Raw genomic sequence first — 24760 nt, 5'->3', positions numbered from 1 at the left:
CCTGCAAAAGAACACAATGTTCTTTTAGAAAACACACTAATGAGAGGTCAGGCCATATTCTTTAGTGTATACTCTCTGATTGCTGGGCATGTTTTCTAATTCTTTTGCTACAGCAAAAGAGAATTGTGGGTAGTGTTGGCTGAAAAATAATAATTTAGTTTTACGAAAAACTGAGATTTCAAAATATGTTCATGCCACATCAGAACAAAAATGAACCCTTTCCAAATGTGTGTGAAAAACAATGGAAACACCCACCATCCTAGTAGTTACAGCACTCAGATGGGATGTGGAAGACCTGAATCAGGAAGAGCAAGGACTTGAGCATGAGTCTTCTATATCCCAGGTGAGTGCCGTAACATCTGGGCTACTGTGGAGTCTCTCTGTGTCTCATCTGTACATCATACACTTGATAAACCTTCCTGGTGAAAGATTAGTTGAAACCAAATCATTTCTGTGAAAAAGTTATGGTTTGACAAATTGACATTTTCCAATGAAAATCGTTGTCAAACATTCCCAACACAGCTCTAGTTGTGGTGATTTTCCAGAAGCTAAATCAGATAAGTGAAAAAAAAAAGGCAATACTGTAACTAGTAATTGGGCTTGATTGACTAGGGGATCCCCACAAAGACCCATCACAAGCTAGTGACAGTTTACGTCACCAAGACCGCAACTTTATTAAAACACACAACCAACAAGAATGTAAACAAATGCAACAGAGAAAAGAAGGTAGTCTCTGCAGCAAGGCACTTATATCAAGCATGAGCCATCATTTGTCCTGACTGGTTGAATAGCCATTTGACTTAAGGGTCTGCCAGAGATATCATTCAGCTCATGCAGACCTACATGTGAACCAACCAGTGCTTCACCCGCCAAAAGGGGCTTAGACCAATCACTGGGATAGATGCCAGACACTTTCCGCTGGTGAGTTTTTCAGTCTCACCCACCTTGTCATAGAATATCAGGATTGGAAAGGACCTCAGGAGGTCATCTAGTCCAACCCTCTGCTAAAAGCAGGACAAATCCCTAAACAGGTTTTTTTTTCCCCTTTCTTTTACTCCAGCTCCCTAAATGGCCCCCTCAAGGATTGAACTCACAACCCTAGCTTTAGCAAGCCAATGCTCAAACCACTGAGCTATTGACAGCCATGCAGGCAAATTACCAAAAAACCTGACCCAGCCAGCCACTGCCCTGCGAGTCTGCTTGGTTTATTAGTTTTCAAATGATCTCTCACAAGGCATATTTTGTACAAAGATATTACAATGGTGTGTAAGGTGTGAATACAACGTACATTCAGTCACACACATACACACACAACTATGCACCCACACAAGGGCAGACCATACACTGATTGTTCTCCAAGCCCCGTTCCAGGGAAGTACATCTCCACACTGCCTCCTATGCAATATAGTTCAGACAAATGTTTTAGGGAGGAAAAGTGTTGAAACTGCAAGAATAATTTTAACTTTTGAGTACAGTTCTGGGCCTCAGTTCTATGTCTTTATCTGTACAATAAAGAATGGCTGTACGTCAAATGCTTCAGGCCTTTATCTATTCGTACCGATCTATATTTCATTAAAGCAGTACAGTATATTTGGCTATATCCTTTAGTTCACAGCAAATGGAATTTCATTCTGTGCATCTCTTCTAACTAGCATTTCATCAGTTCATCCTTCAGAAACATGCCATTTTGTTTGCTTACAAAATTGCTACTTAGAATATTGATCTTCCCAGGCAGTGTTTTACGCTGCACTCACTCATTAGAAAGGGATAAGAGTAGCACATAGGGGTGTATAGTAGCATGCGAGTAAACACTACCAAAGTGAGTCAGAGGATAGAATGGATCGATGGTAAAATTCAGATGAAAGCACTTGCAGCTAACAGTGATCTAGGGATGTGGATTCTGACTGCAGGGCAAGTGATGTGTTTTAAGGAAAATAAAACAAAAATGAATTTATCATACAATTCTTCACTCGAGGCAAAGTGTGAATACTTGATAAGAAAAATGCGTAAGGTTGATTAATATAAAGCAATTCTGCCTCTCTTTTTGTCCTCCTGTTCACAGTGAAGCAGTGCTCTAGAAATTATTAGCTCTATATCAAAGAAGAAAAGTTTCAGGTCTCTAGAGTGGACTTGGAGGCAGTAAGTTGAAAAAATATTCAACCGATTTTCTGCCTTTTGCTGGGCCCCCGTCTGCTTATATCTAGTATCAGACACTGGTTGGCAGGGGATGTGGCCCACTATTGCCTCCATGGGTGGGAATCGTGGTAGGTGTTAAGAGACTGTTATGTCCATTGTTACATGGAGCTCCTTAAATCGTGTGGTTGAGACTGTATAGTGAGATATCTAAATTACGAGCTTTATGAATTCACTACATATGCATTCACACACACTCCAAGTATGCTCCCAGAAATCTAATCCCAACATGTGCTGGGCTCAATGGAAATCCTACAGGATCCACTTCTTGGGTTGTTCCAAATCCTGGTCAGGAATCTGGAGGGACATCTCCAGGACACTGCAAGCATTGCAACAGGAGCAGAACTTTCTTTGGAGTGGGGTGATATTTATTTTAATAATTATGCTCAAATGCATTCAGCCATGCCAGTGGATTTAGAATGTGTCTGGGAGTCAAAAAATCCCAAACTCTGTTCCCCCTTCTCCACGTGACAGGCCTTAATATTATTTCACACTGATTCCACTTCCACAAATATTGGGCTCAATCCTGGGCCCTGCTATCACCTCTTTGCACCACCAGGCTGAGGATTCTCTCATCATGGAGGATGTTTCTGGGTGGTGGTGAACCAGCTACGTTGGTTCTGTGCCAATTCCTCTCACGGCCTCTAGGGCAAGGGGCGTTTTCAGGGATGTGGCTGGTGTGTTGGTGCATTCTGACTAACCCTAACTACTAGAACAGCCAAGGCCGGCTTTAGGCCGATTCTTCCGAATTGGGCCCCACGCCTAAGATGACCCCATGCCCTAAAGAAGAGCACCTAACTTTTTAATTTTTACTCACCTGGTGGCAGTCCAGGTCTTCGGCAGCACTTCAGTGGCGGGTCCTTCACTCGCTCCGGGTCTTCGGCGGCATTTCAGCAGCAGGTCCTTCAATGCGGCGGAAGACCCGGAGCGAGTGAAGGACCCGCTGCTGAAGAGCCACCGAAGACCTAGACCGCCGCCGGGTATTCAAATCCGGCCCTGAGAACAGCCCTTTGGTTGTGGCTGCTGGTACCATTTAAAGCATCCCTAAAGTTGTTCTAAATTGCACCAGGGGCTGAAGTTGCATTGGCAAGTCACAGAGGCAGTCTAGAGTTGCCTTTTCCCACCTTACCTTTGCAACAGCCCATTATTTATTTACAGGTAAGCAAATGTCATTATCCCCATTTATAGATAGTGAAACTGAAGCTCAGAACAGTTAAGTGTCTTGCCCAAGGACTCACTGAGACAGTGCCAAAACCAGACTATTAAACAACTGACCAATTATGGCAATTTGCATGCAGAATTACTTCATTTGCACTAACTGCTTTTGCCTTTTTCTGAAAATGTAGGCAGTCGTTTTAAAGGACCGTGTGATTTTTGGGGCAGAACCTGTGTGATTTTACCTGTGTTTTTCCCAGAGGTGTTTAACATTCCACACTTGTCACAACAATCATATACACTTACAAGCCAGTCAGTGTTATTGTTTGTCATCACCATGCTCACCTTGCTAAATGGGAAATGTAACTGGGGACTCCAAAAGCAGTGGGGATACATGTGCCACCACTTCTCTCCCTGGATTTGGGTGTGAGAATAGAAGAGGAGGGGAACTTAGCTCCCTCTGGTCCCCTCTTCCCCTTTTCTCCTGATGGCCTGCAATCTGGGGGAGGGAGAGAAGAGGAGGAGGCACTGCTTTCATCTCATCTCATTCCCATCTCTCCTCTCACTTTTCCCCTGTTAAGAGGGGAGGGTGACTATTTCTCACAACCCACTGGGTCTGTCCTGCCCACTCCAGCTGCCATTGGATAGCTGGGGCCATGACAGGCAAGCTACCTGACTCTTGCCTGCTGAGGGGAGCTAGGAAGGATTGGGTCCGCTTGCTGCTGGCTTGCAGCCATTTTGGCTTCGTTTGCTAAATTTTATTTGAGGTCTTGAAAGATGGCAAAATTGGCAAATGTCTATGTGGGTTATTTCACCCTCCATCCAGCATGCTGGAGCTTTGGATAGGGGGTTTATATTACATTTACCACAACTTTGGTGGGGTGTAGTGCGGTCGATAGGTTAAAAAGAGTCCAATGTGAGGTTCTGGTAACCCAATGGGCTCAGAACATGACATTGCACTGTGAAGGGGTCATTCCTCCATGTTGCAGGCTGCATGGGGCTCCCCCGCAGCTCCTCTCTCCTACTTCTGGTGTGGAGGAGGGGAATGGGTTGGGACAGCTTTCAGCCAAGGTCCACAGACAGGCCTGGTGTGCACAAGGGGCACCGTCCTTGTATCCATGCTCAGGTTTGTAGAACCCAGAGCCATTGGTGCCCAGGTGAATTCTTCAGCCCTGCCGAGTAGTTCGGGGAGGGGTTCCCTAGTGGTTCCTTAGTCTAATAAAGTGGCAGTCTTTGCATTTACCCGTACTCTGGTTTGTGTTTCTCATTGTGTTCATGTCTGCATCAATAAGGAACATGATAAACACCTCACTTTTTCAGATCTGTTTTCTAAGTAGGATTGACAGCGGTTTTTTTCCTGTTTTCAGATTAAGTTCTTTTGCTTCCGATATGCTAGGAATGAGTAGCAGACATCAAAATGAATCCCAGACTGTTCTGACTGTCTAAGCTTTTTCTTCCATCTAATAACAACAGTGCATTGTTTTTTTTAGCCAATCATCCTAGCTTGATGGTTTCCAGTAATTTCCCTCATATCGCTTTTGGCATGTTTCAGAAAATTATATGATCAGTCGAGCTCAACAGAACTTTCATAACAAAATTTAAAACTAGGCGAACTATCACTAAACTAATTTGACACAAACCTGGCCAAAGCAGAAATTGTGTGAAACACTGTAGTTTGAAGACATTATGTGCAATTGTTCAATGAGTGCACAAAACAGGTGCAACTGAATAGCTAAACACAACTGTACATCTAAACTATCTGCAAACCTAATGTCAGATCAAGTTAAACAAAATCTACAAATGTAAAATGCCAACTTAAATCTATTAATCTAAGACCAAAAGGAACCATTTTAATAATCTAATCTTATCTTCTGGATAACACAAGCAATATAATTTCATCAAGTGATTCCTGCATCAAGCCCATATTTTCTGGTTGACCTACCGCTATATCTTTTAGAAAGACACCCAGTCTTGGTTTAAGGATTCCATGTGATAGAGAATCCACAACGTCTCTAGGTAAATTGTTCCAAATGTTAGTTACCCTCATTGTTAAAAATGTGTACCTTATTTCCAGTCAGAGTTTGTCAATTTTAAGCTTACAATCACTGGACAGTGACATGTTTTTGTCTATTATCAGAAATTATCCCCCTATTGAGTTTGCCAGTTTTTAGTCCTGGATTTCTTAAATGGGCAAATCACAGATATTTTATTTATTTAATTTGCACTGTTGAGTGCAGAAAACAAACATTTCACAGTCATCACATCAAACAAAATGCTACTTTCTGTTGATCTGAGTTTGAAACCAAACCCTGCATACAAATATCCCCAAACTCTGGGGGTGGATGGAAACCATGAGAAAAATTTTGATCCAAGGAGTCAATAGAAGACCCGCAAGAACCACATCATAAATTCATTGTTTATTATTGCTTGACTCTGTTTATACCCTTACAGTGTGATACCTTAATCATTATTGTTGAGCAAGAGATATTTATGAAAGACTCAGGATAAGAAACTAAAAGTGGATGTGGTCAATGCATACACTGTGTACCATATATATTACAGAAACAATTTGAATAAAACAGAAGGGAAGCCATAATGAAGACATTACACAGTATTTGAGCGCTGGTAATTAGCTGCATGGCTGGACTTGTCCAGGAATGTTGTCCCCTGATTATGTTTCATTTTTAATTATCAGTTTATCCATGGAGTGGCATGAACAAAATGTCCACAGGAGCCCAAGAATTTTCAGCAACGCGGGGGTTTGTCCACATTACAATCCTTAAACCTGCGTGTATTTTTTAAAGCCAAAAATAATTCACTAAATACATTTTAAAATGATCTAATTTTCATCAGGCATCGAGTTGCAAACACAGTTGTTCTAGGTTATAAATATTACATTCAATCAATATTTGGTCTCTGCAAAATCTTGGAGAAAGTTTCTTTCAGAATCATGAGAAGTAATCACATGGTGGGTTGCAGCTTGAAAGCTTTCACAAGTGTGTTCATGCTAAGTTTTTCATGGCTTGATTTTTTTTTTAAATTTCCCTTTCAGCAAAGAGTTTCTTTTAAAAATTAGTCCAATTGTGTGACTATGAAACAAAGACAAATGGTCAACGTGTGTATATATAATACATGCACATGTGCATATATATATAAATATATATTATTCTTCATGACTATAAATCGCAGTTAACTCACTCAACTAACTCAAAAAAATTAACTAATTAAAAAAATTATTGTGATTAATCACACTGTTAAACAATAGAATATCAATTGAAATTTATTAAATATTTTTGGATGTTTTTCTATATTTTCAAATATAATGATTTTTATTACAACATAAAATACATGTACAGTGCTCACTTTATATTATTTTTATTACAAATATTTGCACTGTAAAAATGACAAACAAAAGAAGTATTTTTCAATTCACCTCAGAAGTACTGTAGTGCAATCTCTTTATTGTGAAAGTGTAACTTATAACTGTAGACATTTTTTGTTACATAACTGCACTCAAAAACAAAATAATGTAAAACTTTAGAGCCTACAAGTCCACTCAGTCCTACTTTTTGTTCAGCCAATTGCTAAGACAAACAAATTTGTTTACATTTATGGGAAATACTGCTGGCTACTTCTTTACGTCACCTGAAAGTGAGAACAGGCATTCACATGGCACTTCTGTAGCTGACGTTGCAAGGTATTTACATGCCAGATATGCTAAACATTTGTATGCCCCTTCATGCTTTGGCCACCATTCCGGAGAACATGCTTCCATGCTGATAATGCTTGTTAAAAAATAATGGGTTAATTAAATTTGTGACTGAACTCCTTCGGGAAGAATTGTATGACTCCGGTTCTGTTTTACCCACCTTCTGCCACATATTTCATGTTATAGCAGTCTCAGATGATGACCCAGCACATGCTCGTTTTCAGAACACTTTCACAGCAGATTTGACAAAACACAAAGAGGTACCAATGTGAGATTTCTAAGGATAGATACAGCACTCACCCAAAGTTTAAGACTCTGAAGTGCCTTCCAAAATCTGAGAGGACTGAGATGTGGAGCATGCTTTCAGATGTCTTAAAAGAACAACACTCCAATTCAGAAATTACAGAACCACCAAAAAAGAAAATCAACCTTCTGCTGGTGGCATATGACTCAGATGATGAAAATGAACATGCATTGATCCACTCTGCTTTGGATCCTTATCGAGCAGAACCAGTCATCAGCATGTACGCATATCTTCTGGAATGGTGGTTGAAGCATGTAGGGACATATGAATCTTTAGCGCATCTGGCACGTAAATATCTTGTGACGCCAGCTACAACCATGCCACGTGATCACCTGTTCTCACTTTCAGGTGACACTGTAAACAAGATGTGGGCAGCATTATCTCTTGCAAATTGTAACCAAACTTGTTTCTCTGAGCGACTGGCTGAAATAGGACTGAGTGGACTTGTAGGTTCTAAAGTTTTACTTTGTTTTATTTTTGAATGCAGTTATTTTTTGTACATACTTCTACATTTGTAAGTTCAACTTTCATTATAAAGAGATTGCACTACAGTACTTGTATTAGGTGAATTGAAATATATGATTTCTTTAGTTTTTTACAGTGCAAATATTTGTAATAAAAATAAATATAAAGTGAGCACTGTACACTTTGTATTCTGTGCTGTAGTTGAAATCAATACATTTGAAAATGTAGAAAACATCCATAAATATATATATTCTATTGCTGTTTAACAGTGCAATTAATCGTGATACATTTTTTAAATTGTGTGACAGCCCTAATTTTGACAAATACCAATAAGAAAACATATACTGAATTTTCAGACAGGTTTGCTTGTGTTATTATGACAGATAACTAGGCCTCATTTTCCACTGCATCACACCTTGATTAGTCATTTGCACATGTAGAAAGTAGGTATAAATGCTATCAGATCAGTAGAGGTTGGCTTATAGAACTCCGTAAGACGTATGGTGCCGTAATTGATATGAACACTATGAAGCAGACAAAAGCAGACTTACTCATTTCTCTTATAACTGAATAATTTATCCACTTTAAATGTATGGCTTTTTTCCACCCAAAGACCCTTCTTTGTGCTGGCTACTGCTTCTGCAGATCTGGGCCTTGATGTAACCCTCTCTGGAGACTGCCTGTGCATTTTGTGGTTTGGCTGGATGGACTCCTTTGGGAGTGAAATGAGGCACCCCTTCCAAGGACTGAGTAAACTGCCTGCACTTGCATTCGCTCGCAAACCTCGTTAGCCATGCAGCAGTATGTTCCTCTGCCACCGCTCCAAAGATACTACAAGCAGTCACATTTTGACTTAAGTGCTCATAAGTGTACTCATCTCTTATTGACTTCAGTGGGAATTGCACATTCTTATTTGAGGGCAGAATTTAGTTCCGTGAGATTGCTGCAATTTCCCATTTCACTCCCATTATACTGCCTTTAAAAATCATTGACCAATTTTGAGCGTTCTTTCCCAGACACACAGGAAGGTTCAGGGGGAGATACGGATTGGAAATAAAAATAATCCCACGGGCACATTAGAAATGCATAGAAAGACAGGCAACATTTAACACTTATATACCATCTTCCATTTGGTGAGCTCAAAGTGTTTCACGCAGATTAATTCTGAATGGAAATGTCATTATTCAAACTTCAAGGGCCTTGTATGAAAATGTATTCAAATATTTAAAATATTTGTTCAGCTCACAGACTGTAGAATACATCTCTATTCCATTCAGAAGCTATGGAAAGACCACGTCTACACAGTAAGTGTCAATACATATTTTATTTGGGCTCTATATGTGTTTAAATATTGTTATGTTTAACGTTATGTTGCCATAGATACTGTTTTACCAAGTGGGAAAGCTTTTCACAAAGAAAAATAGTGATTAGTTGTAGCACTGATTGATTATTTAAAGAAATAATTCCATTTCTGTGAGAAGGAACAAATCTTTAAAATATCATATTTGTGTATGCGTTGATTTAAGCTGTTCATGGTGGTGGGGAGGGTAATACCCCAAATTGACATCGGTTTAAGCAACCAAATCCCTTTCCACCATGAGAATGGCTCACTAACACTGAAACCCCCTTCTGATCCCTAAACCCCAACAACAAACATCAAGGAAATTAATACCTTGAAAGCAAAAAACTCCCAAACAAACAAAAATCCCCAAACCCTGCCCCAAGCCAAGTTTTGACTTCAAATAGGTAGATATGCCACAGACCCCATGAAGTCCACTGTAGTCCTTGCTTTTGCTATCAATTTTACATTGAAGGTGCTCAGATACTATGGTGATGGGGGGCATACGGAACCCTATGACAGATGGATAGATCCAAAGAATGGCAAGGAGCACACTTTATGTTTATTTAGTTCCATTTTTCCTAAGGACTCACTCACCCATCACAGAAATAGCAGTCACTTCTGCAGTAGAGCAAAGGCAACCACTTCTGTCGCAAAAAAAGTTCCATGGGGATGTTAATGGACACAGGTGGTCAAGACTTTGGTTTTATCATTCACATCCTAAAGCTATCATTCACACTTCCAGCCTCATCGTGCCCCCATAAGAAAGTTGGGTCACAGAGAAGTCCAGAGAAGAGATTGAACTTTATCACCTGATCCTAGTGACATAGCAGGGGTCATGGCTACAAAAGCGTATGCCCTTGTTACATAGATCCACAAACCCTGGGACTACTTTTACACCCCCTGACACCATATGGTGGTATTTGTTTCAGAAATGACTCCTACGACAGCACTCCTTCCTGACGTGTCTGAACTATCCTTAGCTACCTCATATCAAAATACTAACCATAATCATAGTAGCTATTTCTGAATGTGTAGATTACCTGGTATATTTATGTACCAGACTGCCTCAATTACCCATGAATCAAGGTTTCCAATAAGGCTGAGCCAGTTCATTCCAATAAATCACATGAATAAAATAAACACTCACTTTGGTGTAGATCCAGATTAGCAACAAAATAACTATGCTGACAAATGGAAATACTAATGTGCATTCCACACTGTAAACCTCGATATAGGTCACAATTATATTCCAATTGTGCAGTAATAACCACCAAATAATCAATACTTAGTTAAATCATCTTGTTTTAGATATTGCACCACAGGGATCCCAAACACTTATATGTATCTAATTTAAAGACCTATTTATTGGTTGATCAATAAGTTAGGATTAGAAACAGAAATTCTTGCTTCCAGTCAAGGTTATATATGTCTGCCTTTTCCATCTCTCCTCTGTTTGCCTTTGTAATCAAGATCTCCCTTTCTCTTACATACCCCGCTCTCTGCAGAAGAGGCATGGTCAGCTTTTGATTATTGTGAAGATTTTTGCACTTGCTGAAGCATGGCCTTTATGAAATGGGGAATGGACTTCTTAGTCTCCCAAATGATCTTAGACAACACCCCAATCACTCTAATCATTTTATCATTAGTCCCATGCTGGTATGCTTTGAAAATTAATCTGGAAACTAGAGATGACCAACCTCACCTGTTTTGGATAATCACCCAAAACTCTGGAAATGTATTTGAATTATCTGAATAATTACATTCCCTATCCTACACCCATACTATTATCCTATTGTTTCATTGGGTAGAATCCCAGAAGCTTTCTTCCAATGTCCTGTCTCATTCATTAGGGTATGGCTAGACAAGCCAGTTCCTCCAGCCTAGCTTACTTCCAGTTCTGGTGTAGTATTATCCAGTAATCACTACAAACATGCAAATTTAGCAGCACTTCAGACAGTGGCATAAATGCTGCTGAACTGAGTCCAGTACTATCTAATTATGGATACAAATCAGTTTACATTGAATAAAAGTACTCAGATTTATGCCCACAAAAAGGAGGCTGTCTCTCAGTCTGGCTGAAAATATGCCCTTAAATGTAATTACCACGATGCATGTGAGTAACAAAATCCCTGTAAAGGGAAAGCATATGAGAATCCCTTAGAAATTATATACATTTCAAAGATCAAAAGGCCAACTTTCTATTCAGTTCTTACAGGGCAGTCCATGGAGTCCTGTGATGAGTCTCTGAAATATCTAATATTATATTACTGTTGACAAAAGTCTTTACAGATATTCTAAGACATACTGCCATATCACAGAAATGCACATGAATAAGATTATGACAGAGGCTCCTGCAATACTTAATTCACCAGAGAGCTCTAAGGTATAGAACTTTTGTTTGTTTTCCCTTTTATTTCTTTCCAATTTGAGAATGGCTGGATAAAGAATGCACACTCTCTATTACCTCTCGCCATGTCTTACCTTGCCCTCTCTTTGTTCTTTCTTCCTCTGTTCCCTTTGTCTTTTCTCTGGCTACACTAACCTCCTGCTGGCTTTTTCTAGAGCATGAACTGTGTTTGTTTGTAGGAGAGAATTCAAAATGGAGGCCAGTGTATTTACAGATTAGTCTCCACCCACAGTAGGGGTTATGCTAATTAGGGGGCAAAAACCAAAGTCCTTTGGCCCTTTGGCAAAACTTGGTTTCTGCAAAAAGGAGGATTTGGGTTTACCCCGGCTATCTGTACTTCTCTCCGAGTGGTTAAAGCAATTGGATATAGAACCCATAGGAGCACATGTGTAAATATTAAATGTAATGATCATGTGCTCAATAGCAATAATTTCCAGTAAAATTCTACACACATGTAAGGTTAAAGAAATCTGGATGAAGCATTGTTATGTACCAACCTCTGCTTGCCTGTGTAACAAACATGGTGCATTTAAAAAATGTTGCTGTATGGTTCAGAATCCTGGGCTTCTTACACCTTCCTCTGACACAGCAGGTCCTGGCTGCTATGTGACTAGATGGGCTGCTGCTCTGATCCAGTATAGTAATTCCTTTGGGACCCTTGCATTAAACATAAGAGTTCTCTAGAAATCAGATTTTATGATTTAGCCACAGCTAAACTGCAGTATGTTTACCCACGTATCTAAAAGTGTACACTGTCAGCAAAGAGGATTGAACCTAGGACCTCTCAGTTTAAAAGCATGCATTACTATGACTTAAGCTGAGAGACCCAGCTCTGGAAACTATGAGTTTAACAATCTCATCAACCTCTATATGTAGTACAGTCACTACTGAGCGCCACAAAGAAGGGGTTACAACTAGTGCACCAGCTTATAGCACCACTAACACACTCTCTCTATGGCACCTCGGCTTCCCAGTATGGGGTGACAGGCCCCTGACTTCTCCCCACCCCCGTGTTCTCTTGCACCTAAAGGGATACCAGAAAGATGAGGAGACTCTGCATTCATGAACAGCCCAGAATCTGCAATTCTGCATGCCCCTTGTGCAGAGGGGCAGAATGGTCAAGATGGGTGAAAGACTTCCTCTCTCTCCCTGCACTTGAGGTAGCACAAAATAACAGGAAACATTCACAATTTCCATTCTAATGTAATGTAACATGGGCAGGAAATAAAATAACAATTCAAAAGCAACGTTTGCAACAGAAACCATAGCTCATCAATAATCCCTGCGCTTTGTGGTTGCATTCAGTGTTTCCATGACACATTGTTAAGGCTACGATTTAATCATGGGTATTTTTAGTAAAAGTCATGGGCAATAAACAAAAATTCATGGCCTGTGACCTGTACTATAAATATCCCTAACTAAATCTTAGCTGGGGGGCTGCTGCTCTGGGGGGCCCCAGGGGTATGCTGCTGGGGTGGGGCAGGGCTGACCACCTGCCACTGCTCCAGCCTTCCCTGGGACTGCTGCCAGGGGCCACTGTGGCCAGTGGCACCGGCTGCTGGGGGCCGCCAAACAGCAGCTGCTCCAGCTACCCCGGGGGCCATCCACCCACCACTGCTCCGGCCGCACTCAGGACTGTTGCTCAGCCAGTCCTCAGTCCAGCCTCACTGGCTGCTAGTTGGTGGCCCCAGGGGTGGTTGTCTGTGGGGGCTGGTTGCAGAACTGCTCAAACAGCAGCTTGTGTGGCTGTCCCCAGATCCCTGGGGTCAACCACACTGGCAGCTGCAGAAGTCATGGAGGTCACAGAAAGTCATAGAATCTGTGACAGACCTGGAGCCCTACACATGGCCTACTGGAAGTGATAATTGAAGTGAAACTGACATCCAGTAGGAGCCAACTACCATGGCACTGTAAGAAAGTGTTTGTAGTGTTACTACAACCAAGTTGGTCCCAATATTAGAGAGACAAAGTGGATGAGTTAATATCTTTTTTCAACCAATTTCTATTGGTGAAAGAGCTGAATTCTTGATCTTACACAGAGCTCTTCTTCAGGTCCGGGAAAGGTAGGAGGGATAGCTCAGTGGTTTGAGCATTAACCTACTAAACCCAGCATTGTGGGTTTAATCCTTGAGGGGGCCACTTAGGGATCTGGGGCAAAAATCAGTACTTGGTCCTACTAATGAAGGCAGGGGGCTGGACTCTATGACCTTTGAAGGTCCCTTCCAGCTTTAGGAGATTGTATATCTCCTATTACTTTACTCAGCGTGTCACAGCTAAATACTAAGTATTTATCATAAGTAGTTAGTGACCATTCAAGGTGAAGTGGCCAGTTAACACCTGTGCAGCCCTAACACAAAATAGGGGGGAGGTTTGTGGGTTATAGATTGTGATAAGAAGTCATAAATCCAGTGATGTTATTAAGTCCATAATTTTTAGTGTCCAGCAAAGTTAAGAATTTAAGCTCCCAGGCTTATCTTTTGGAGGTGTTGTGCAGGTTTCCTTTGAGGATGAAGACTCAGAGATGGAGTGACCACTTGTGAAAAGTATTCCCCCACTTGTGATAAGGTGTCCTTATCTTTTTTCATTTTTCTGTGTGAATTCATTAATGAGCACAGGGATTGTCTTGTTTCACCCACAAAATTGTTATTGGGGCATTTAGTGCACTGGATGAGGTACACCACATGTTGTGATTGGCATGTGTAGGACCCAGGGATCTTGAAAGCTGTGTTTTGGAGGATATTGATCATCATAGCTGTGGAAATATGTCTGTAGGTTTTGCCTCTGTTGAGTTAAAGTGCCCCTTTGAGCTTGTGGGTCCTGGTCTGTGGGGAGCTTGCTTCTGATGATGAGCTTGAAGAGGTTGGGGGGTTGTTGGAAGGCCAGAAGAGCAGATTCAGGAAAGATTTCAGGATGAGGGTCCCCATGAAGTATGGGTTGTAATTATTTAATGACACCTCATATGGATTCCAGTACGGAGTGGTTGGTAACAACTAGGTGTATGGACTGGGAAGATATTTTCTCCCATATTGAAGCAGGTTCTCTTGGGTTATTTGGGTGACCCGCTCCATGATCAACTTCTCTGGTGGACTGTCCTTGTTCAGTGAAGGTGATTTTAAGTGTGTCAAGTTGTGTATCCCAGGCACAATCAATGTGTCTCGGGAATATCATTGGTTTTGTGGTGCACTGTAGGAAATTGCTGTTTGTTTAAGTTTAATTTTCTTCCATTCACCACCCTGGACTGCTGCTGTGCTTCATCACTGATGGAGGATTATTTTTCTTCTTTTCTTGGGCCTTTGAGAGGTAAGCAATTTTGCTACAAACCAAATATCAAGAGAGAATGTAATTCCCTTTCAATTGTAACACTTTTTCTTTTAGTGTTTTCATCCAACAATATTTCGCAACATGTAATTCCTTTGAAAGAGGTAGATGGTTCATTGGGTTACTAACTCATAGCGGTGGTGTTGCTGTTGCTTAGATCTTGGTTAAATTCCAACTGATAGATAAGAGAATTAATTGTCAATGGATGTAATATAGCATCCTAGGTGTAATGAATTTGGGGAACTCAGCACATTCTTTTAAGGCTATAAACTACTCACATTTTATAGAATATAAAAGCAGAGCTGTAGATGAGTCATACTTTGTAATGCCAGATGGGACCATTATTATCATCTGCTCTGTCCTCCCATATAGGAGGAGAGCTCTGGGTAAGCTCAAAAGCTTGTCTCTCTCATCAACAGAAGCTGGTCCAATAAAATATATTACCTCTGTAGTAGGAAGAGAGCCTGAGACATAAGCCCTTGTATCAGAGGCCTAGTATGAGGTCTGAGACCTGGGCTAAAGTAGTGGTCAAAGCTTTGCTAATATAAAGCAAATACAGGCTGTGACTTAGAGGCCGGGCTGCTCACAGAATCTGGCAAGAACAGAGATGATATTGCAGAAAGATGCATTCCAAAGTAGTTCTAGTCACACAAATACACACACACAAACACATTCCAGAAGGGTAGTACCAGAACAACTCGATAACAACACATTCCTCAAACAAGACAGAAACCCCCTGATCCATCCTAAAGATAAGACCAGGATGACAGCATGATGGATAGAGATGTTTTGGTCAAAGGGTGGACCGGCAGCCCCCCTATCAGCTTCCTGTTCCCCTAAGTTCCCTGTGTGGCAGTCGCCCAGCAGGCTACCATTTGCCGGCAGTTCAGCTGTCCCTTCCCAAACTGCCATGTGCTGCTCCTGCCCTATGCCTTGGAGCTGCTCCCCGGACCCTCCTGTTTGCTGTGCAGAAGAGAGCTAATGTCAGGGTGTCCCCTTCCCTCCTGTTTCTGCACACCGCTTAGAAATTGAGCGGGGGGAGTGGAACACGACAGGGCTTAGGATGGAGGGAGCTTCGAGGCAGCAGCTACCATCTCAATTTGCTCAGTCTGCTGTGCCAACTGTCTGCACAGAGCTGGGACAGCACACAGAGCAAACACCTTGTCTCTCTAACATCCTGGGACCAACACCACTGCCTACTCCTATATAACACTGGCCAAAGAACCTCATCAAGTACATTAACTCCTCGTTTAATGTTGTAGTTATGTTCCTGAAAAATGTGACTTTACGTGAAACGATGTTAAGCGAATCTAATTTCCCCATCAGAATTAATGTAAATGGGGGGGTTAGGTTCCAGGGAAATTTTCTTCACCAGACAAAAGACTATATATATATATATACACACACACACACACATATATATATACACACACACACACAGTATAAGTTTTAAACAAACAATTTAATACTGGTACACAGCAATGATGATTGTGAAGCTTGGTTGAGGTGGTGAAGTCAGAAGGTGGGTTATTTCCCAGGGAATGCCTTATTGCAAAATGATGAACCAGCAATTGGCTGAGTCCTCAAGGGTTAACTCATTGTTGTTAATGTAGCCTCACACTCTACAAGGAAGCACAAATGAAAGGAAGGGAGACAGCATAGTAGACAGAGAGACATACCCTGTGTACTTGGGTTGTGACAAATTAAGCAGGATTTGAACCTGCCACTACATATACACACACAGCCATGCTCCACCGAGTCCCTACATGAGACAGACAAGGATGTTGGTTCTGCAAGGAACCCGTGAGGTGTGCTTAAGGGGCAAATATTCAAAAAGTTCAGCTCCTATATAGGCATCTTAAATAAGGGCTGGCTTTTCAGATGAGTTAAGCACCCCACCAGCCCATTCTATGTGAATCTACAGCTGTGACTGCACAGAGCTCAGTAAAAAGGTCAGAACCTAAGGTGCTAATCCTGTAGAAAGATCAGGATTTTGGCCAGGGCGCCAGCTTGCAGGATCACAGCACAAGTACTATCCATTTTACAAAGGTTTATGGAAGCTCAGTTTCTTAGAACAAGGGAAATTTACCAGGACAGCTAGTATTTCATATTTAGCATCGCCCCCAAATTTATATTTATGTTGCACCAGTACTTCAAATAAAATAGTAATGTGCATAGTGTCAGAGGAATCTGCTCAGTGGAGAATAGTAGAAAATAAAAATATCGAGATGTTGAGCCTTAAACACATCATTATCCTTTGCTGGCTTCTTTTATGTCTTAAGTTTATGTTCTATAGGACACCCATAGGCTGTAGCCTTTTTGTTAATTATCTTGCTTTTTTTCTACTTGCTTTCAGGTTCTTCAGTTGATTTGGGAGAAAAGCAAGTTTTTAAAGATTTTTTTCCTGCCCTAAAGACAGTCATTTTTCTTTATATATTCAATTAACTGTTTTCAAGTTCCAACCTCTCTCTTGTATGTGTCTGTTCTCCTCATTTCTTTTCCCTTGTCCATTTCAAGCTGGGACTGAGATTAGTTGAATCTTCCCTGGTCTCTTCCTCATCCATTAATCCATGAGACTCAGAAAAATGAAGAATTAAATGGTAAAATTTGGATTCTTGTCCTCTATAAAATGAGCTTCAGAGGTGAGTTTATTTTCATCATTGGAAAAACTGTTTGAAGGTAGCACCTGACTGTAGCAGAAAGAGAGCCTGAGACATAAGGTCTCGTATCAGAGGCCTGGTATGAGGCCTGAGGCCTGAGCTAAAGTAGTGGTCAAAGCTTTGCTGATATAAAGCAAAGTCAAGTTGTGAGCAAGAAGCGGGCCCTGCTCAGAGAATCTGGCAAGAACAGGGCTGATATTGCAGAAACACACCTTTCCAAGTAGTTCTAGGCACAAGAATACACACCAAACACATTCCAGAAAGGTGGTATCAGAACACCTCAATACCAATACATTCCCTAAAGATAACAGGAATACCCTGACTCATCCTAAAGATAAGGTCAGGATGACAGCATGATGGATAGAGATTTTTGATCTAACCAACAGGTACAAGGTAATGTACAAGGCACCCAGAAATGTTAGAGGCTGGCACCTAGATACGTCAGAGGGGTAATATGCAACTTCTTGTATCGGTGTATAAAGAGGTATCTCAGAGGGAGTATCTTTGGCCAGCTGAGGGGATAGTGAAAAGTCCTGCAACTAATTCAGCTGTGTCCATTGTCATGGGCATACATGCATTAAGTATACTTGTGGCAAGCATAAGGCACCAGTACCATGCTTCATCGACAATAAATCTAATCAAGTGCCTTTGTACTTTAACGGATCTTGTAGTCATTGGGCGGTTTGCTCAAGATCTGCTGTGCCAGCTATCTGTGCAGAGCTGGGATGGCACACAGAGATAACACACACAGAGCCAACATCTGACAACAATGAACAAAGAAAACTTAATGCTGATTGTCAAATGATTGTCAGAAAAAATCTTTCCTTCACATCTAGTATTTTCACATATGCACAATAAGGGATGAATGTCTGCATTTTACATTGAAGTAGGGGCCAGTCAGAGGACTCAGTCTTAGCCATCATGCATTTCTCACAGCTGACTTGATTCATTCCGGTGAACAGGAAAAAGTAAAGTGAGGCTGGTGAGGCGTGCGAAAGTCCAACAAATAAAAGCATTTTGATTTAGGCCCCACTCCTGTAATTGCATCTGCGTAAGTGGATCCCTGAGCTACTCCAGATTTTTACCATCATAACTGAGATCAGAATCTGGTGCTTAAGTCTATGAGATCTGGGGGAGGGGAATGATAATATGCAACCTTTGTAGTATTCTCTACTCTAGTGTGTCCAGAAAAACATGATAATGAGGTTATGTTTTCTAAACCAAGATGAAAGATTTTTAAAAATTGGAAATATTTAGTCTTGAGAAAAGAAGAGTGAAGGGGAGAAGATAATCTTCAACTGTGTTAAGGACTGTTATAAAGAGGATGGTGATCAATTGTTCTCCATGTCCACTGAAGGTAGGACAAGAAATAATGGGCTTAATATGCAACAAGGGAGATTTAGGTTAGAGGTCAGGAAAAACGTTCTAATTATGGGGGTAGTTAAAATCTGGAATAGGCTTCCGAGGGAGGTTGTGGAATCTCCATCACTGGAGGTTTTTCAGAACACTGTTGGACAAACACTTGTCAGGGTTTACTTGGTCCTGACTCAGCAATGGGGAATGGACCGTATGACCTTCTGAGGGCCCTTCCAGTCCTATATTTCTATGATATTTGCTAAGGTTTTTAATGCGTGTTCCCCTCATCTTTTTCTGACTTCTCTTCTAACCAGCCGTCCCCTTTTGCTACTGTTCCATGCTATCACTACAACACTGTACTGATCCCGTCTCTCTATTGCACAGCAGAAGTCCCTAGACAAATCAGAACCACAGCAGTTTCACCAGATGGGGGAAAACAGGTCAGACAGGGTCGTGAGCTTTAAAATGGTGACAGATTTCAAGCTGCTCGTAGTGCCCCCCAAGGCATAGAGGTACATTACCAGACAGAGTAAAATTTTCAGAAAACCCTGAGTGATTTAGGACCCCAAGTCCCATCATCTTTCAATGGGATTTAGGTGCTTTTGAAAACCCTACCCATAATCTCTGGAGCACTGAAAGTAAGGCCTCACTTTGCAAATGCTTTCACAAGGATTTACAGTGAAACACCTGCGTATTTGTTTGCAGGACTGGATTCTAAAAGTCTAAATCTTCACTAAACTATGTAAAGAGAATTCAGGGCCTAGGAAATGTTTTCACTCATTAGGAATGAACTTCCATCACTTACTGTACCTGTGTTTATGCTTTCTCATTCCTGAAAGTATAAGGTCATCCCCGTCTTGCTAAAAAAAACAACAAAAAAACCTTTAGTTTTTTCTGATTCCTACAGTTTGCCATACAGAACCCTATAACATTAAGAGAATTAAATATGCAAGCTGACGAAGAGAAAAAAATTGGTGTAGCAATATTTAAATGATCACAAATGTAAGTTTAATATAAAACCATAGCAGAACAACTGAGAATCATGAGAGCTGATTTATTATTTATATAGCACACTAAAAATTATCTGTAAAGGAAATTGTGTAATATGCAGTAAATTAGACAAAGCTGCACTATAAATTGGGATTAAATCTTAAACTGATTTTAATATTTAATATGCCAGCATGACTCACATTTTCATTTATGGTTGTTCAGACCTCAAAAAAAGACAAGTCGAATCAACAGGAGGTCTGGTTCCTCAACTTTGCCTATGGACAATTCTAGCTCAACTTTGTTCTTCATTGAAGAAAACAAACAAAATCACCAGGGATCTTTAGACTGGGCTTGATCCAAAGTGCACTGAAGTCAATGGAAAGACTCCCATTTTCTTTAACAGGTTTAGGCTTAAGCCCAGGAAGAATTATATTGTTACTTGAAATAAACAAGCTATTGGCCAGGAGAACAAAATATTTACATTTTGAACTGATTTATTTGTGATTTAGGGGCTGATCTTGTTCCCAGTGGACTCAATGGCAGACCTCTCACTTACTTCAGTGGAAGCAGAACTGGGCCATTGTGTGTGTGTGTTTATATATATGTGCATTCACACCAGAAGTGGGTCAGAGCTACAAAGATTCTGGTTTGGCCAGGTTCAGAATTAAGGGCCAGCTGCAAATTTTGATCTGGACTCAAACTGCCCCCAAGTGTAGGGGTGTTTCAATATGGAGCATTGGCCCATCTCCTTTTCTAAATTTAGAGGGCGCTATATGCGTAACTCCATGCATATTGCACGGAATTTTACTAAGTGGAGACCAATTTATGGCCTTTTACATTAAGACTCCCATAAGGAATCTGCATTTCAGAGTTTCTGATTTGACTATCTTAGTGTAGCCCTAGACATAGCTCCAGGTACATCGTCATATTTATATGTTTCCATTGTAATATAAGGGCCTGTTGAAAACACTGTCAGATGCTTAACCACATCTACATGTGGAATAATTCTATCAAAGCTACTAGCAATATAGTTAGATGGATCCAAATTAAGCCTTTTTTTTAGCCTTAGTTGCTTAAGGCAGATGCTTATGTGCTTTTTTGAACTGTGGGCAAAGTTCATAGCCACGGCGCTCCACTTATTGTCTACTTTTCTATTTGGATACAACACTAAAATGCATATAATAGCCAAGTATGGAATAGGCACTACCATGTTGTGCTGAGACCAATGCCTATCATGCTGCTCAACTTCGTCTCATTGCTTCCTTGTACTCCACCTGTCAGTCTGTCTTTATCCACCTGCTGTGTCTTGTCTTACATTTAGATTGTAAGCTCCTTGGGGGCAGGGACTGTTTTTTGTTTTGTGTTTGTACAGTACCTAGAACAATGGGGTCCACGTCCCTGATTAGGGTTGCTAGGTGCTACAATAATGCACATAATAAAACCTAGTTCTTTTTATCCATATATTTCAAAACACTCTACATAGGAGGGTCAGTTGCATTATCCCCATTTTACAGATGGAGAAACCGAGGCACAGAGCAGTGACTTGACTTGCCCAAGGTCACCCAGCAGAGCTGGGAATAGAATGCAGGTCTCTTTCATGGGAGTCCAGGGCGCAAGTCATCTGGTCTCATTTTGACTCACCTTTAATGCTGCCCATACATTTTATTTTTAGCTGTTCTCCAGTGGCAATCATATGCAAATGTCTAGCAGGTCATGAAGTGGCTTAAAATGCTTATTTGTCATTTTGATTGAGCTAAAACAGGCGCACGGATGATAAATTTGGCCCACAGTGAATTGACATTACAAATAATGGTTCTTTCCAGGGCTGCTGCTGCTAGCAAAAGGCTCAGAAATGTCAATTTTAATTAAAAACTTTATTTTAAAATATATTGTTTTGCACATTGTGAATTGTGAAAAGGCCTCTTGCTCGGTGAGAGCTTTCAGCCTGATGTGCTAAGCAGCATGGTTCGAGTTCTCTTTCAAGTCCATATACACATTGTCCTTTTGTCTACAGGCACTTGTTTCAAATATGGAGACATTCCAATGAAAGGTGTTTCTATCATACAAGACATCTGCCTTCTTGAATCCCCTTAGCTGCTGACGTTTATTCCTTGACTGTAGAGATAAATCCAAGGTCTGTCCAGAGCTAGTTATGACCCTAATCCAAGTCTGAAATAAATTCCAAGGTTTAATGTATGAATTGAATATATTATTATTATTCTGACATTTGTCAGGACTGAGAAATTCATACAAAAATAGTACATCATAAAAGCCAAACATATAGCGCAGGAGATGGGCCCAATCCTTCTCCCATAGAAGCCAGCAGGAGTTTTGCCAGTGACTTTAGCGAGAGCAGGAATAGTCTTTAACCGAGTATAGTGTTGTCATTACGTATAAGGGAGATTCTCCAAGGTAAAAAGCGCAGTTAGCCAGCCTACTCCCATTACAAGTCTATGGGAGTTTGGCATCTAACTCACATTTGCACCTTTAAACATCTCCCCTTAAAACTTTTATTTATTATGCCAGGCCTGAAGTGCTGCAGAGGTTAGGCGCTTCACTCCCGGTAATGAGGGGTTTGGCTGGTTCACTTTTCATTCAGTAGGGAAGCTAGTAATAGATACGAGGATAGCGTTAATTTCTGAAACTGCCCCAAATCCTCGGTTCTCAAGGGAAAGACAGATTAGCAAGAGAAGGATTCTGTGAAATGTGGGCTATTCAGTTTCTGTCCCTATTGCAGTGGTTCCCAAACTTGTTCCACCGCTTGGTCAGGGAAAGCCCCTGGTGGGCCGGGATGGTTTGTTTACCTGCCGCATCCACAGGTTTGGCCGATTGTGGCTCCCAGTGCAAATCAAAACAGCTTCACTGACTTCAAAATTGGCTAGGTTGACTTAGGGCTAGTCTACACTTACCTGCTGGGTCGACGCGGTGAGTTCGACTTCTCGGAGTTCGAACTATCGCGTCTAATCTGGATGTGATAGTTTGAACTCCCCGCGCGCTCTGGTCGACTCCGGTACTCCAAACGGCGGTCACGGAGTCGACCTTGCAAACGGCGGTTGCGGAGTCGACCTTGGAGCTGCGGACTTCGATTCCACGGCGTCTGGACGGGTGAGTAGTTCGAACTAGGGTACTTCGAATTCAGCTACGCTATTCACGTAGCTGAATTTGCGTACCCTAGTTCGACCCCCCTTCTTAGTGTGGAGCAGCCCTCTCACTAGCTATGGATCTGGCTGTGACTCGACCCCTATGAAGGGACAAACTTTGGGAGTCAAATAATTGTATAGCTTTCATCTGAGGGGGAAGCCGCTCCATGAAATTGGAAGAGGATAGAGTTGGTTGGGAATTTTTGACAAAATGGATGGCAGGTGGGGGGGGCAGGGCATGCCCAGAATAGCCTGATTTAGTGCACACAGTTGTTGAACCTGCATCTCCCACATCCCAGGTGAGCACCCTAACTACCTGGCCATTGGCTGGTCTGTGGAGGGTTCCTCTCAATGGCTCCTGTTGGAGCTGTCCCACTTTGTAATATTCATTGGGCCAGAGAGCAAAAGACTAATTCTACAGGCTGGTAGTCATGGCACTCATCTGGGAGATGCAGGTTCCTACTCTGAGTCAGACTTGAACACTGTTATCCCACTTCCCACATGAGTGCCCTAAACACTGGGGAAACTGTTTTCTGACCAGCTGTAGAAGAGAAATCTGGGTTGGCTTGTTCCCCAGGCCAGTTTCTGTAAACCCCACTGGATACAACCTGTAGATTACAGACATATCCTATACTTCACCAAAATATTTCCAAGTCTACACCAATGTCTATATTATTTTTACTTTATTATTGAGAAAAGTATCTCACAGGCAAATGTGGCCCAGCTTCCTTACTGAAGAGCACGTTATGAAAATTATTTCCGGTGCTGAATATAAATGCCTCTAAAAATAATTCCCTTCAAGAATTTTTTTTGTTACTTAAAGCAAATACTAAAATTGTCATGGTGTAAAAAAGCATTATGGTCCTAGCCTAGTGTTATTTTTGTGATCATGTTCCATTTAAAAAAAAATAGAAACTTGAATACAAACTGGACTTGTCTGGCCAAACCTCTCTATTTTATTTCTTTTTATTGTAACCATTAAGTCAGTTTTCATTTCATTACTCTAATGTGCCTCGGAGCAGCAACTGGTACCTTAAAGCAAATAACCTCATTTAAAACGTTCACACCTCATTCCACCTTAAAATATATTGCACCACTTAGAATCAACACAGCAGGTCAAACCATACAACAGCAGTGTTCTGATCAGAGGGCATTCTGGCAGCTAAATCAACTAAAAGAAAGACTGAGGCAATGTAAAAAGTAACATTTCTCTTGCTTAAAAGATACACAGAAGTTGACATAACCATTTTTTCATTTCTATCTTTGTGTCTCCAGAGCATTTTTATTTAGGTAGAGATTTCTTACATGACATACAGTTCTCGGCACAGCACACAAACAATTCACTAGGGTGATTTTACCATGGTGATTACGTAAAGGAAGAGCTAGCTACTTTACCTGTGAGGGAAAAATATCATTATGAGGCATATGTTTATCTGTGGTGTTTATATGGCCCTCCCACTCCCATAGTATCTGAGCACCTTACACTTTAATTTATTTCTCCTTACAACATCTCTATGGGCTCTGGTTTACCCCCATTTTACACCTGGAGTCCTGGGGTAAAGGAACTAAATGATTTGCTCAAGGTCACATCACCACTGGACCATCCATCCGCTTCTGTATGGCTGAGAGAACTGTTTAAAAATGGATTCAGCCATTCAGCTAAAAGGGATATTGGAGCCATTTCATAAACAGTCTGCTCAGACAAAAGAAGGGAAGATTTG

The 24760-nt window shown here is 41.1% G+C and overlaps 1 protein-coding gene across 2 annotated transcripts in view; it reads right to left on the bottom strand.

Annotated features, from left to right (window-relative positions):
* The window catches only part of CDH4 (cadherin 4), an 823907-nt gene extending 812160 nt beyond the window's left edge, over positions 1 to 11747 (bottom strand). Inside the window, exon 1 of one of the 2 annotated variants that reach the window (XM_039498098.1) lies at positions 11650 to 11747. The gene's annotated coding sequence lies outside the window, so the exon portion shown is untranslated. The remainder of the gene's footprint in view (positions 1 to 11649) is intronic. The other variant, XM_039498099.1, reaches the window with a different exon arrangement.
* Positions 11748 to 24760: the final 13013 nt, after the last annotated feature.

The sequence above is a fragment of the Mauremys reevesii genome, linkage group 13, assembly GCF_016161935.1.
Source record: "Mauremys reevesii isolate NIE-2019 linkage group 13, ASM1616193v1, whole genome shotgun sequence".
NCBI lineage: Eukaryota > Metazoa > Chordata > Testudines > Geoemydidae > Mauremys > Mauremys reevesii.
The sequence above is the reverse complement of the archived record's forward strand: the minus strand, read 5'-3'. Positions and strand labels throughout refer to the sequence as shown.